The sequence below is a fragment of the Castor canadensis genome, chromosome 4 (genome assembly GCF_047511655.1).
Source record: "Castor canadensis chromosome 4, mCasCan1.hap1v2, whole genome shotgun sequence".
In the NCBI taxonomy this organism is placed as follows: Eukaryota; Metazoa; Chordata; class Mammalia; order Rodentia; family Castoridae; genus Castor; species Castor canadensis.
In genome coordinates, this window is record NC_133389.1 from 146,009,644 (window position 1) to 146,021,489 (window position 11,846).

Here is an 11,846-nt window from a genome sequence, read left to right on the forward strand (position 1 = left end):
CAGACTTCCTCAGCAGCTAGTCACAGAACTACAATATCTGGCAAATAATACTAGAAATCTTAAATATCTACATTATTGAAAACTTTATTTTTCTGTTACATTGCTTATTTTTCTAAACTTTGATTCCTGTGCATTCAATAGCTTGCAAGATTACGTACATGCTTAAAGTTATATGAAAACAGCCCAATAACAGCTGTTATTAATATGAGAGATTTATTGAATTTCCAATATGTATCAGGCTTTAATTAAATAATTTACATACATTACCTTATTTCATCTCCACAAGAATTCTGAGACACGGTTTTATTTTACTGGAACTCTGAGAGATGAGTAAAGTGTCCAAAGCATACAAGTTAGGAAATGACAAACTCAGGATTCACAGTGACAAACTTTTTTTAAATGACCACTAGGGTTTTGTTTTTGTTCTTTGGTGGTTTTTAGTTGTTAAATTAAAATATATTAACTTAAAAGGGAATATAAGCCAATGAAAAAAATCAGTTGATTGAAGATAAAAAAAAAAGTGTGGGATTTTAACTACTAAAGAGGAGAAATTCATAGTGCTTATGCTACATAAACATAACAAATTAGCCCTCTGTATAGAATTAAATAAATGCATAACACCTGTAAACAGGTTGTTAAGTTCCAAGTTCCACAAAGGGCTTGTATCTAGAATTTATATCTTCTTAAGAAAAATCTCTGAACTCCATAATAAGAACCCAATTTTTAGAAATTGGGCAAAAGATTTAAATCAACACTTCACTAAAGAAGATATACAGATAACAAGTAAGTGCACGGTAATAGGCTCAACCTCACTAGTCTTCAGGGAAATGCAAAGTTAACCCATGAAAGGATGTGACTGGAAAGTTCCTAGAGTAACTAACATTTAAAACGATACCAAGGATACAGAAGTGGAACTTTTATTTGTGCATTGCTGGGGTTGGAGGTTATAAAATGATACAGCTGTTTCAGAAAACTGTCTGGCAATGTCTTTCAAAAATAAGCATACATCTATCGTATAACCCAAAAACCTCCCAAAACAGGAGGGGGGGCAATAAATAGCTCCACAAGTGAATGGATAATAATGTGTTATTATATACCCACCATGGCATACAAACCTTTCCCATGGCATCCTCCTTCCTCTCTCCAAAGCCCACAAAGTGTGGTAACATACCATCGTATAAGTATACCAAGCAATATGCACACAGCCTGAATGAAGTATTGGTAGGTCTATCAGTATACTTCTTAAATATCTTGTCATAATAGAAAGGTTTAGTTAATAATAATGCAAAAAATGTTCTCTTGTCAATTTGTTGAGTGATAAGGTGTTATTTCCTGCAATGTGGTGCCATCAGCACTATTTTGCATTATATACATTACAGGAAAGCTATTGTCTTTTATAGGAGGTATTCATGCTATATTTAAATATAAAGGTGACAGTAGAAATATATCTTAAATTTTTTGACCATTATAATTACTTTTGTTTTTTTCACAAAACTGGTGGATAGATATTATCAATGTGGAAGGCATAACTTTTACAGATTAGGTTATTAATCGTAGGATAAATAAACAAAAATGAATTTGCATGGATGAATCTTATCTAATTGCAACTGGAAATATTTTTAGCAGAATGTCATAGTAGGTAGCAATCTTCCTGGTATTCCAGAAGGTTGACAAACTCAAGTTAATTAAATTTCATGATATAACTGTGTCCTTGATGAATTCAACACATGGTTGCATATAAAAAGAGTTCTTCCTAAAATTAGGATGACCAGAAAAAATAAGACATAGATGTTTTGTGATCAAAAATAATTAATATCCACATATGGTAGAGCATACTTATAATTCCAGCACTCAGGAGGCAGAGGGGAAACACTGGTATTTTCCAGGTGAGGCTGGGCTACACAGTAAGTTTAAGGCTTGCCTGGACTACTAAGTGAGACCTAGTTGCACAAAGAAAAAAAGTCACTAAGTTAAAATGCATACAAGTAGTTGTATTTGTAGGCATGGATCCAAATGCCAGGTTCTCTTTTAGATTATTAAACGTGAAGCAAAAATAATTTAGTTTGTCACTAAAGTGAGAACCTAAGAAATATCTAAAACATTCTCTTGGGAATAAAAATAAACCGTCAAAAAATTTTTAAAATGGTAATAATGAAAACTAAATATTGGCAATTGACAATACTAATAATACAGAATTAAAAGGGAGTTGACTGGTACATGCAAGAGGGATCAAATATCAGGCCATGCCAATGGAACCTCTGAGGGAGAAACTATCAAGAAAAGTCTCGAAGGTCAAAACAAAGAACTCATACTACTTCTTCTGCCTGCTTTTTAATTCTGAGACATAGTAGTAATTAGAACTACTGAGATGCAAGAGTCAAAGATGGAAATAGGGCAAGGAAAGAAAAGGCAACAAGCAAAATGTGCCAGCTCAGCCTGGAGCTAGCAGAATCCACTTAGGTACTGAGTGCATGTTGTCCTAGAAGACTCTCAACTCATAGGTCTTTTCTGTCACATCCTTTCCATGTAGACCTCACAAGTAATCATCCAAGATGGAAACTTTTTGAGTAAAATGAGGCATTTAAACTAATTAAAATTACATAATTTTTGAAAAATTAATGATCAGCAAATTATTTGCACTATATTGTAGGATTGTAAAATAGTACTTAAATAGCACTTCAAATAGTACTATACAAGTACTCTTTTTGATAAAGTTTTCTCAAGAATAAAAGTAACATGTACATGAAACAAAAAATTTTAAACTCATACTGAATATATGGACATTAAAAAATAACCAAAGCAGAAAAATGATTTTCATTTTAATCAGTTTTGTGTTTGGGTGGAACGAGGGCAGAGGGGTTGCACTTGCAAAGCCAGTACTCTACTGCTTGAGCCACACCTCCAGTCCCTTTAGATCTGGTTATTTTGGAGATGGGGGTCTCTCAAACTATTTGCCCAGGCTGGCCTCTAACTACAGTCCTCCCAATCTCAGCCTCCCATGTAGCTAAGATTACAGGTGTGAATGACTGACACCAAGGCAGTCAGTTTTGTAAATAGTATTTGTCTCTACTACTAGGTCCTAGTGTTTTTCTGAAGAATATATTTATGATCTTATGATTTTTATCACTGTTTTCATGAAGTGCATTTTTCTTCAATATTTTGAAATTATTGACATCTAAAATGACTACTCGTCTATAGCCCATATTATTTTAAGAAATCTCTGTACAGGTGCTCAAATGCTTGGCAAACTCAGGATAATTTCTACTAAATAGGGTATATATTAATGGTAATTTTTTTATTGAAATGTGTGAATATTTCAACACAAGTACTGCCTTTTTAGCTCAAAACGTGCCTTTCAAAATAACTTGTTAACTCTTCTTTAACAAGTATTTTTACAAGACAAATCTCATTAAATAAGTCTTCTCTAGCCATCCAAAACTGAACCAAGAAGATATAAATCACCTAAATAGATCTATGATAAGCAATGAAATTGAAGCAGCAATAAAGAATCTCCTAAAAAAGGAAAGTCCAGGACTTGACCGATTCACTACTGAATTCTTCCAAACCTTTAAAGTGAAACTAATACCAACAGTCCTCAAACTTTTCCATAAAATAGGGAAGGAACACTGCTAAACTCATTCTATGAAGCCAGTATTATACTAATCCCCAAACTGGACAAGAACACACACACAAAAAAGAGAATTTCAGGCCAATTTCTTTAATGAACTTAAGACGCAAAAGTCCTCAATAAAATACTGGCAAACCAAATTCAACAACATATCAAAAAGATCACACTCCATGATCAAGTCAATTTCATCCCAGGGATGGTTCAACATACACAAAGTATTAAAGGTAATATAGCTTATTAACAGACACAAAGACAAAAAACAACATGATCATCTCAATAAGATGCAGAAAAAAGCCTTTGACAAAATCCAACATCCTTTCATGATAAAAGCTCTGATGAAACCAGGAATAGTTTCATATTATAAAGGCTATCTGTGACAAGCCTACAGCCAACATCATACTAAATGGGGAAAAACTGAAACCACATCATCTAAAGCCAGGAACAAGACAAGTGTATCCACTCTCTCCACTATAATTCATCACAGACTTGGAATTCCTAGCCAGAACAATAAGACAGAAAGAACAAGTAAAAGGAATTCAAATAGGAAAGAAAGAAGTCAAACTATTCCTGTTTGCAGATAATATGATTTTATACCTTAAAGGCCCAAGATACTCTACCAAAAAACTCCTAGACATCATAAACACCTTCAGAAAAGTAGCAGGATACAAAATCAATTGATAAAAATCAGTAGCCTTTCTATATACCAACAATGAATTGACCAGAAATAAAGGAAAACAATTCCATTTACAATAGCCTCAAAAAAATCAAATACTTAGGAATAAACTTAACAGATGATATGAATAACCTCTTGCATGAACTACAAACCATTAAAGAAAGAAATTGAAGAAGACTACAGAAGATAGAAAGATCGGCCATGCTTATGGATTGGCAGACTCAACATTGTGAAAATGGCAAAATTACCAAAAGCAATCTACATGTTCAATGCAATCCACATCAAAATTCCAATGACAATCATCACAGACATTGAAAAGTCAACCCTAAAGTTCCTCTGGAAGCACAAAAGACCATGAATAGCCAAGAAAATAGTGAACAAAAAGAACAATACTGGTGGTATTACAATACCCAACTTCAAACTAAACTATAGAGCCATAGCAATAAAAACAGCATAGTACTGGCAAAAAAAAAAAAAAAAAAAAAAGCAAACATAAAGAACAGTGGAACAGAATAGAAGACCCAGATGTGAATCCACACAGCTCTGCCCATCTGATTTTTTACAAAGACAACCAAAATATGCAATGGAGAAAAAACAGCCTCTTCAACAAAAGTTTCTTGGAAAAACTGGATATCTGCCTGCAGAAAACTGAAACTAGATCTATGTTTGTGACCCTATACAAGTATCAACTCAAAGTGGATTAAGGACCTTAATATAAAACATGAAACTTTGAAACTAGTGCAGGAAAGAGCAGGGAATACACTGGAATTAATAGGCATAAGCAAGAACTTCCTAAATAGAGCTCAAAAGATTCAGCAACTAAGAGAAATGATTGACAAGTGGGACTACATGAAACTAAAAAGTTTCAGCACAACAAAAGAAATGGTCACCAGATTGAAGAGGCCACCCACAGATAAATGAAAATCTTTGCCAGCTATAAATCAGGCAAGGGATTAATAGCCAGAATATACTCTGAGCTCAAAAAAAAACTCCCAAAAAATCAGTGACCCCAAGAGATAAGGGCAGAACAGGTTCTGCCTGGAAGCAAGGGGGGATGGGGGGAGAGGGTGGGGGCAAGGGGCAGGGGGGAGAAATGACCCAAACAATATATGCACATGTGAATAAATGAATAAATACATCAGTGACCCAATAAAGAAATGGGGAAATGAACTTCCTTTTTCAAAGGAAGAAGTCCAAATGGCTAAAGAACACATGAAAAAATGTTCACCATCCCTGGCCATAAAGGAAATGCAAACCAAAACCACACTAAGATTCCACCTCACTCTGGTTAGAATGGCTACCATCAAGAACACAAAACAACAACAAATGTTGGCAAGGATGTAGGGGAAAAGGAACCCTCATACACTGCTGGTGGGAATGTAAATTAGAACAAACAGTATGGAGGTTCCTCAAAAAACCTAAATAATAAGAAGGAGAAGAATAAAACTACCATATGATTCAGCAATACCACTCCTCGGGACATATCCAAAGAAATGTAAGTCAGTTACAATAAAGACACCTGCACACCCATGTTTATTGCAGCACTATTCACAATAGCTAAGCTATGGAAACAGCCAAGATGCCCCACTACTAATGAATGGAATAAGAAAATGTGGTATTTATATACAATGGAATTTTATTTAGCCACAAAGAAGAATGAAATCTTGTCATTTGCAGGTAAATGGATGGACTGAAGAAAGCATCTTAAGTGAAGTTAGTCAGGCTCAGAAAACCAAATGCCACATATTTTCTCTCATATGTGGAATATGGACCAAATACAAATACAAGCAATATTATGAAAAACAGGTTACACTAAGGGAGGTCACATAGGACAGAAGGAGGGTAAAAGAAGGAAGTTAAGAAGGTGAATATGGTTGCTGTACTTCCTATACAAAAATGAATATAGAATTTTTAAAGCTGTTGAACGCACCATAAGAAGGGGACTAAGGTAGAAAGGAGAAAAATAGAGGGGATGAACCAATTCAGGTTATAATATATATGGAAACGTCACCCTGTGTAGCTATCTTAAACAAACAAAACTCCATTTATTTGTTTATTTATTTATTTTTACATAAACAGAAATCAGGCAGGCAAAACAGGACCTGCCTGGGGTGGGTACTAGTGGGAAGGAGGAGGATATAAGGAAAGTGGGTCACAGGGTGAATATGGCGGAAATATTCTGTACCCATGTATGCAAATGGCAAAATGAGACCTGTTCAAACTATTCCAGGAACATGGAAGGGAGGTAAAGGAGAATGATGTAGGGGGTGAATTCAACTGTGATATATTATAAGAAATTTTGTAACTATTACAATATACCCCTAGCACAATAATAAAAACAGAGTATAAAAAATAAAATAAAATTGATATGTTTTTAAGTCATCTCTTTAAGATTCTTTTAACACTTTGCCAAACTTGAATGCTGAAAAATCAAAGTCCTTCTCAGTTTCATTCCATTCTCGCATATAATTTAAATTTATCTAATTAAAAATAAACGCCCCATCAAAAGATTCTTCTCAAAAGTCTAGATATCTCAATATGCAGTCATGCACTTTCAAACTTAAATATTATACTCCATTGGAGATCATAAATTAATTTGTTAGTCTGTAAGTTCAATGTCAGAAGATCTTATAGACTCTACAATTTGCTAAAAGTTTCAAATCTGCTGACATTTTGGGAGCTATGTTCATTTACTACATCAATTAAATTTATCATCTTTTTTGAAAGAATTGAATTCAAACTTTAGGGCTTGTTTTGATAAAAATTTCTGTATCATTACAGTTAAAATTAAGTTAATTTGCAAAGAAATTCTCCAAAGATTGAATCATTACTAAAATCCATTTGATGATGGAAAGTAAAAAGAAAAACATATATACTACCAGGTCACAATACTTTTTAAAATTCAAATTTAGTTATGTCACAAAAAATTTTGCTTCCCTGCTTACATATCAAACTATTTACCAATTTTTATAACTATTGTTTCTGCTTTGATTGGTACAATTTCAGCTTCTATTGTATAGAATATTGTAACACAATCAGTTTCAGAGGATAAGTTTCTATTTAGTAAGAACACTGCTTTTATCATGACCCTCTACTCCAGAAAAACATGTCTGTGTGTTACCATGAAAAACAAATGGTTTTATCAATGATGTTAAATGTTTTAGCTGAATTTACGATAGCATTCATAGTAATGTCAGTTGTTTTTGGTTTTAACAGAATGCAGTTCCTAAGCTTTTCTTCGTCTTCTATGAATAGGGTATGAAACCTTTAGAGGAACAAATAAATAATTTTCTATTTGAAGTATCCAGTGGTAGAATATAAAAAAAGAACTGATATCAGTTAACTGATTGCCAAGTTCTGCCAAGAGCTGACAGATAAAAACAATCAGTCTCATAGTTGTGCAAGAAAACTAAATCAAAAAGAGCAAAATTAATTAGTAGTTAGTTGACACAAATAAAAGATTGTGATTTCCAAAGTGATATATAAAGTTATATTCAGCAGACTCATCTGTTAATCATGACCTACAGGCATAATCTTCTTAAAGGAATTACTAATTTTTAAGATAGATGTTAATATTTCTTCAGATTTTTACGCCATCAGTTATTTCACACTACATGTGCCTCCTCAGGCCAGCTATTAGATAGTAAATGCTTATATATATTTTGTAGAAATTATTCTTGAAAATCAGAAATTCATTACCATGTCATTTTAATGAACTGTGATTTTTTGATTTATTAAAAATTAAAAGTGCCACCAAATACCAAAATGTGTAAATTAGTTTAGATTTATAACCTACCATTGATGATAAAAACACCACAGAAGAGCCATCAGATCGCTGTAGACACCCTTACAAGCAAGGCAGCTCAACCTCTCTCCAAACATTTTTCACAAACACCTGTGGTGAAACCTTCTTTCCCTCTGAACCCAGAGACTAATGATTACTTCATGAATTTCACAGGTCACAGCATAGACTACAATGCTGGTATCTGAAGAAGCTACCATCCACCACCTCCAGAAATGAGAAGGAAAAAGCTGTCTCCATTTCATATCCTAGTGCAGTCTGTTTGATCAACAGAGATACTCCCTGATATCCTCAAGCGGGAGGAGTCAGATGCATTATGTCCAAAATGGGCCAGATTTTTGTTGGTTATCTATACATAGTTAATACGTATTAGTGAGAACTATGGTTACTGCACAAGTCAGCAGAATGTGAAAGTATCAAGGAGGATGCACACCCTATCCCAGTTTATTTCAATGCAAATATTAATGATATAATACTTCATTTAAAATTTTAAAATCTATAACAAATGGTCAATCAGACAAGACACAAGTACAACAGATATAAACTGAGACTAACCCTTTTCTTACGTGGTTCTCTAATAAAAGCTTAGGAGACCACAAGAGACTGCCATACCATTATATGCATGGAATATGTTTCCTCGTGCAGTCTACAAATGTTGTTAAACCCCCACTTTATTAAGGAGGGGTTTCTTCCTTTGGATAAGGCCATTCACTATGGCAGTCCAAGACTTACTCTTCTCTAAGATATTCCCCCCAAAAGAAATGCTATGTTATGGAGGTAGAGAAGTGAAGACCATAGCAGTAACTCAGGAAATACTCCATAGGTACACTAATTACGAGCAGCATCAAATTCCTTTTGGCAAACCTCTAAGTCTAAAAGAAGAAATTTCCTGAAAAATTTCAAATGAACAAATATACTCTTGCCTGCATACATTATTAAAACACAGATATTTGTTACAAAACACCAAATACTGATGCAGAATGTAAGTTCATAAATCTTTAGTTCTTATCAATGTTAAACCTTTTACTACTAAGGTGATAAGAGCCTATGGTGAATTTTTAACTCACATTACCTATATTCCATCAAGATTCCATCAAAGTAGCTGAGAAATGTTTTAAACTGAAAAGGCAACATCCCAAAATTTGTGTGATCATTCATTCAATAACAGCATGATAAGTTTCCTTCCTGGGCAAGACCTATTCTAAGGGTTTCAGGTACACTCTGATGAATAAGATATAATTTTATCCAAGAGAGGTTTATATTCACCCTAAGAATTTATAGCAGCACTTTAAATCAGTCAGAGCCCTGTTAGCACATAAACTTCTTTGGTAGGCGTCAAAACAAATAAGTTCTACCAAGCTCTATATATGAGCAGTAAACAATCTGAAAATGAAATTAAGAACATTCTGTGCAGTTTTTATCATGAATAAAAGAGCTCACAACTCTTTTTAACCATTGAAGTTTTACATTTATCTTAATATTCTGGTAAGAAATACAGAATCACCTTAGCTAGGAGTTTAAAAGGGTAATAATATCTCACATTAGCCAAGATCGCCATTACATTGTCAGTGCAAAGACACTGTGCACTTGTTGGTGTTAAAAGTGTCTCAATAGCCCTCTTGCTATGTAGAAAGGCAAATTACCACTTTCTGAAAAATCCAGAATATCATAACAGCTAAAGCAATAATTCATGAAACCCTATTTGCAGAAGAGAACAGCAACAGAACAACATAATGTCCTACAATTACAAAAGAAAAACAAGCTTACAAATTGTCAAACTATCTTTCCTACCTCTAAAATAGTTTACTACATCAGATGAGAGTAACATCAACCAGTAACAAAAAACTAAACTGTGCTAATACATAGCATTCAACCTCCACAGCTTACCCCACAGTTTTCCGCCATTTTAGTTAAGAGTTATCTTATGACATACAAAAAAAAATTGATGAAATTTTACTGGGAAGTTTGAAAAAATATTGTTAATTTCATAAAATATTTGAAACAATTTTTTTTGCAGTACTGGGATTTGAACTCAGGGCCTACATCTTGCACCATTCCATCAGCCCTTTTGTGTGTTGGGTGTTTTCAAGATAGTGTCTCACTATTTGTCCAGGGTGGCTTCAAACCACAATTCTCCTGTTCTCTGCCTATTGAGTAGCTAGGATTGCAGGAGTGAGTCAACCACACCCAGCCTTGAAACAAAATTTGTTTTTATAAATAAATGAAAACTATTTATCAATTTTTAAGGTTTTAATCATTCTCGCTGTTAAAAAATCAAAGTAATGACAATCTTTAAGGATAAATGCTAGAGTACTTACAATCACATTTTTGGAAAACAACCACATTTTTAACAGTCACCATTATGTTTTGTTCTTGGTAGAATCATCTTTGTTTCCTCTTTTTACAGCCCAATTATAACCCTGGCCATTTTGACTTCTGGAGTAGTAAATTGATCTTGAAAGGACTGGTGAGGGGATTCAAGTGGTAGAGTACCTCCTACCAAGCATGAGGCCCTGAGTTCAAACACTATTACCACCAAAAAAAAAAAAATGATATGTAAATTGACTTTGAAGAAAGTCAAAGTCTTCCTTAAGAGAATCAAGATTCTTTGTGGCAGTAGAGAAATTATTTTCCAGCAGAGCCTGAGCTTCACCAATACCACGTTCAAGCATTGCATTACGTCCAACCACAGACACACTTGATCAGTGGAGGAACCAAAGCTTAGCAGTACGGGTTATCTGCCAGTAAGTATCTGATCTCCAGCAAATTGCTGGACTATTTTATTCTTCTGCATGTATTTTACAAGTCTGCTTAATTTCAGGAATCTGACCTCAGCCTCCTTTTCTTTTAAGCAAGGTTGAGTTCCACAAACTTATTCTGAAACTGGTCAGCCTCCTTCTTTACAGGCAGTCTCATTCCCAGGCTGTTTCATAAAGGAATCTACATCTTCCATAAGCACAGCCCCAAGAATCCCCATGTGAAGCTGCCAGTTCCCTACAGTCACTTCTCCTGTTCCACAACCATCCTTAATAACTGCCACTTTGAGCAAGCTTGGAAGATTCACTTTTGATATGACTGCAATTCTTCCCCAGTGACTTACAGATTAAATAGAATTTCAATGCAACTCTGTCAAAATTCAGGCAACCTTTTTAGTAGAAATGACAAACACATTCTAAAATTTACATGAGAATGCAAAACTAGAATACCCAAAATGATTTTGCAGAGGGACCGAGTTGGAGATCTTTTTAACTTTTCAGTTTCAGAACTTATCATAAGTTTATAGTTATCATGACAGTGTGATTCTGGCATAAAGAGAGACATAGATAGGACTAAGAGTCATTTGATTTCTGACAAACCTCTGTTCAAGAACCTAGTTGAGCAATAAGCATCCATGCAAAGACTTGCACACAAACGTTCATAATGGTATTCTTAGCAGCCAAAATTGGCAGTAGTAAATGCCTGTCAGACTGGAATCCATAGGTAAAATATGGTGTGTCCACACAGAGAGATACCTTTCAGCAATATATAAGAATGAACTGCTGACATATGTCACATTGTTAATGAACTCCAATCATTATGCAACATGAAAGAAATAAAACATAGAAGAATGAGTGTTATATGATTCCACATATTAGTTGTCCAGAGCAAGAAATTTTATAAAAGCATAAAATGTATCAGAATTGTCTGAGTAGAAAAGTGGGAAAGGAGATAGCTGTAAATGGGCACATGAGATCTTACTGGAG

At 34.2% G+C, this 11,846-nt stretch overlaps 1 pseudogene; it reads right to left on the bottom strand.

Annotated features, from left to right (window-relative positions):
- Window positions 1-10,463: 10,463 nt before the first annotated feature.
- On the bottom strand, window positions 10,464-11,140 carry LOC109702161 (prefoldin subunit 3 pseudogene; annotated as a pseudogene).
- Window positions 11,141-11,846: the final 706 nt, after the last annotated feature.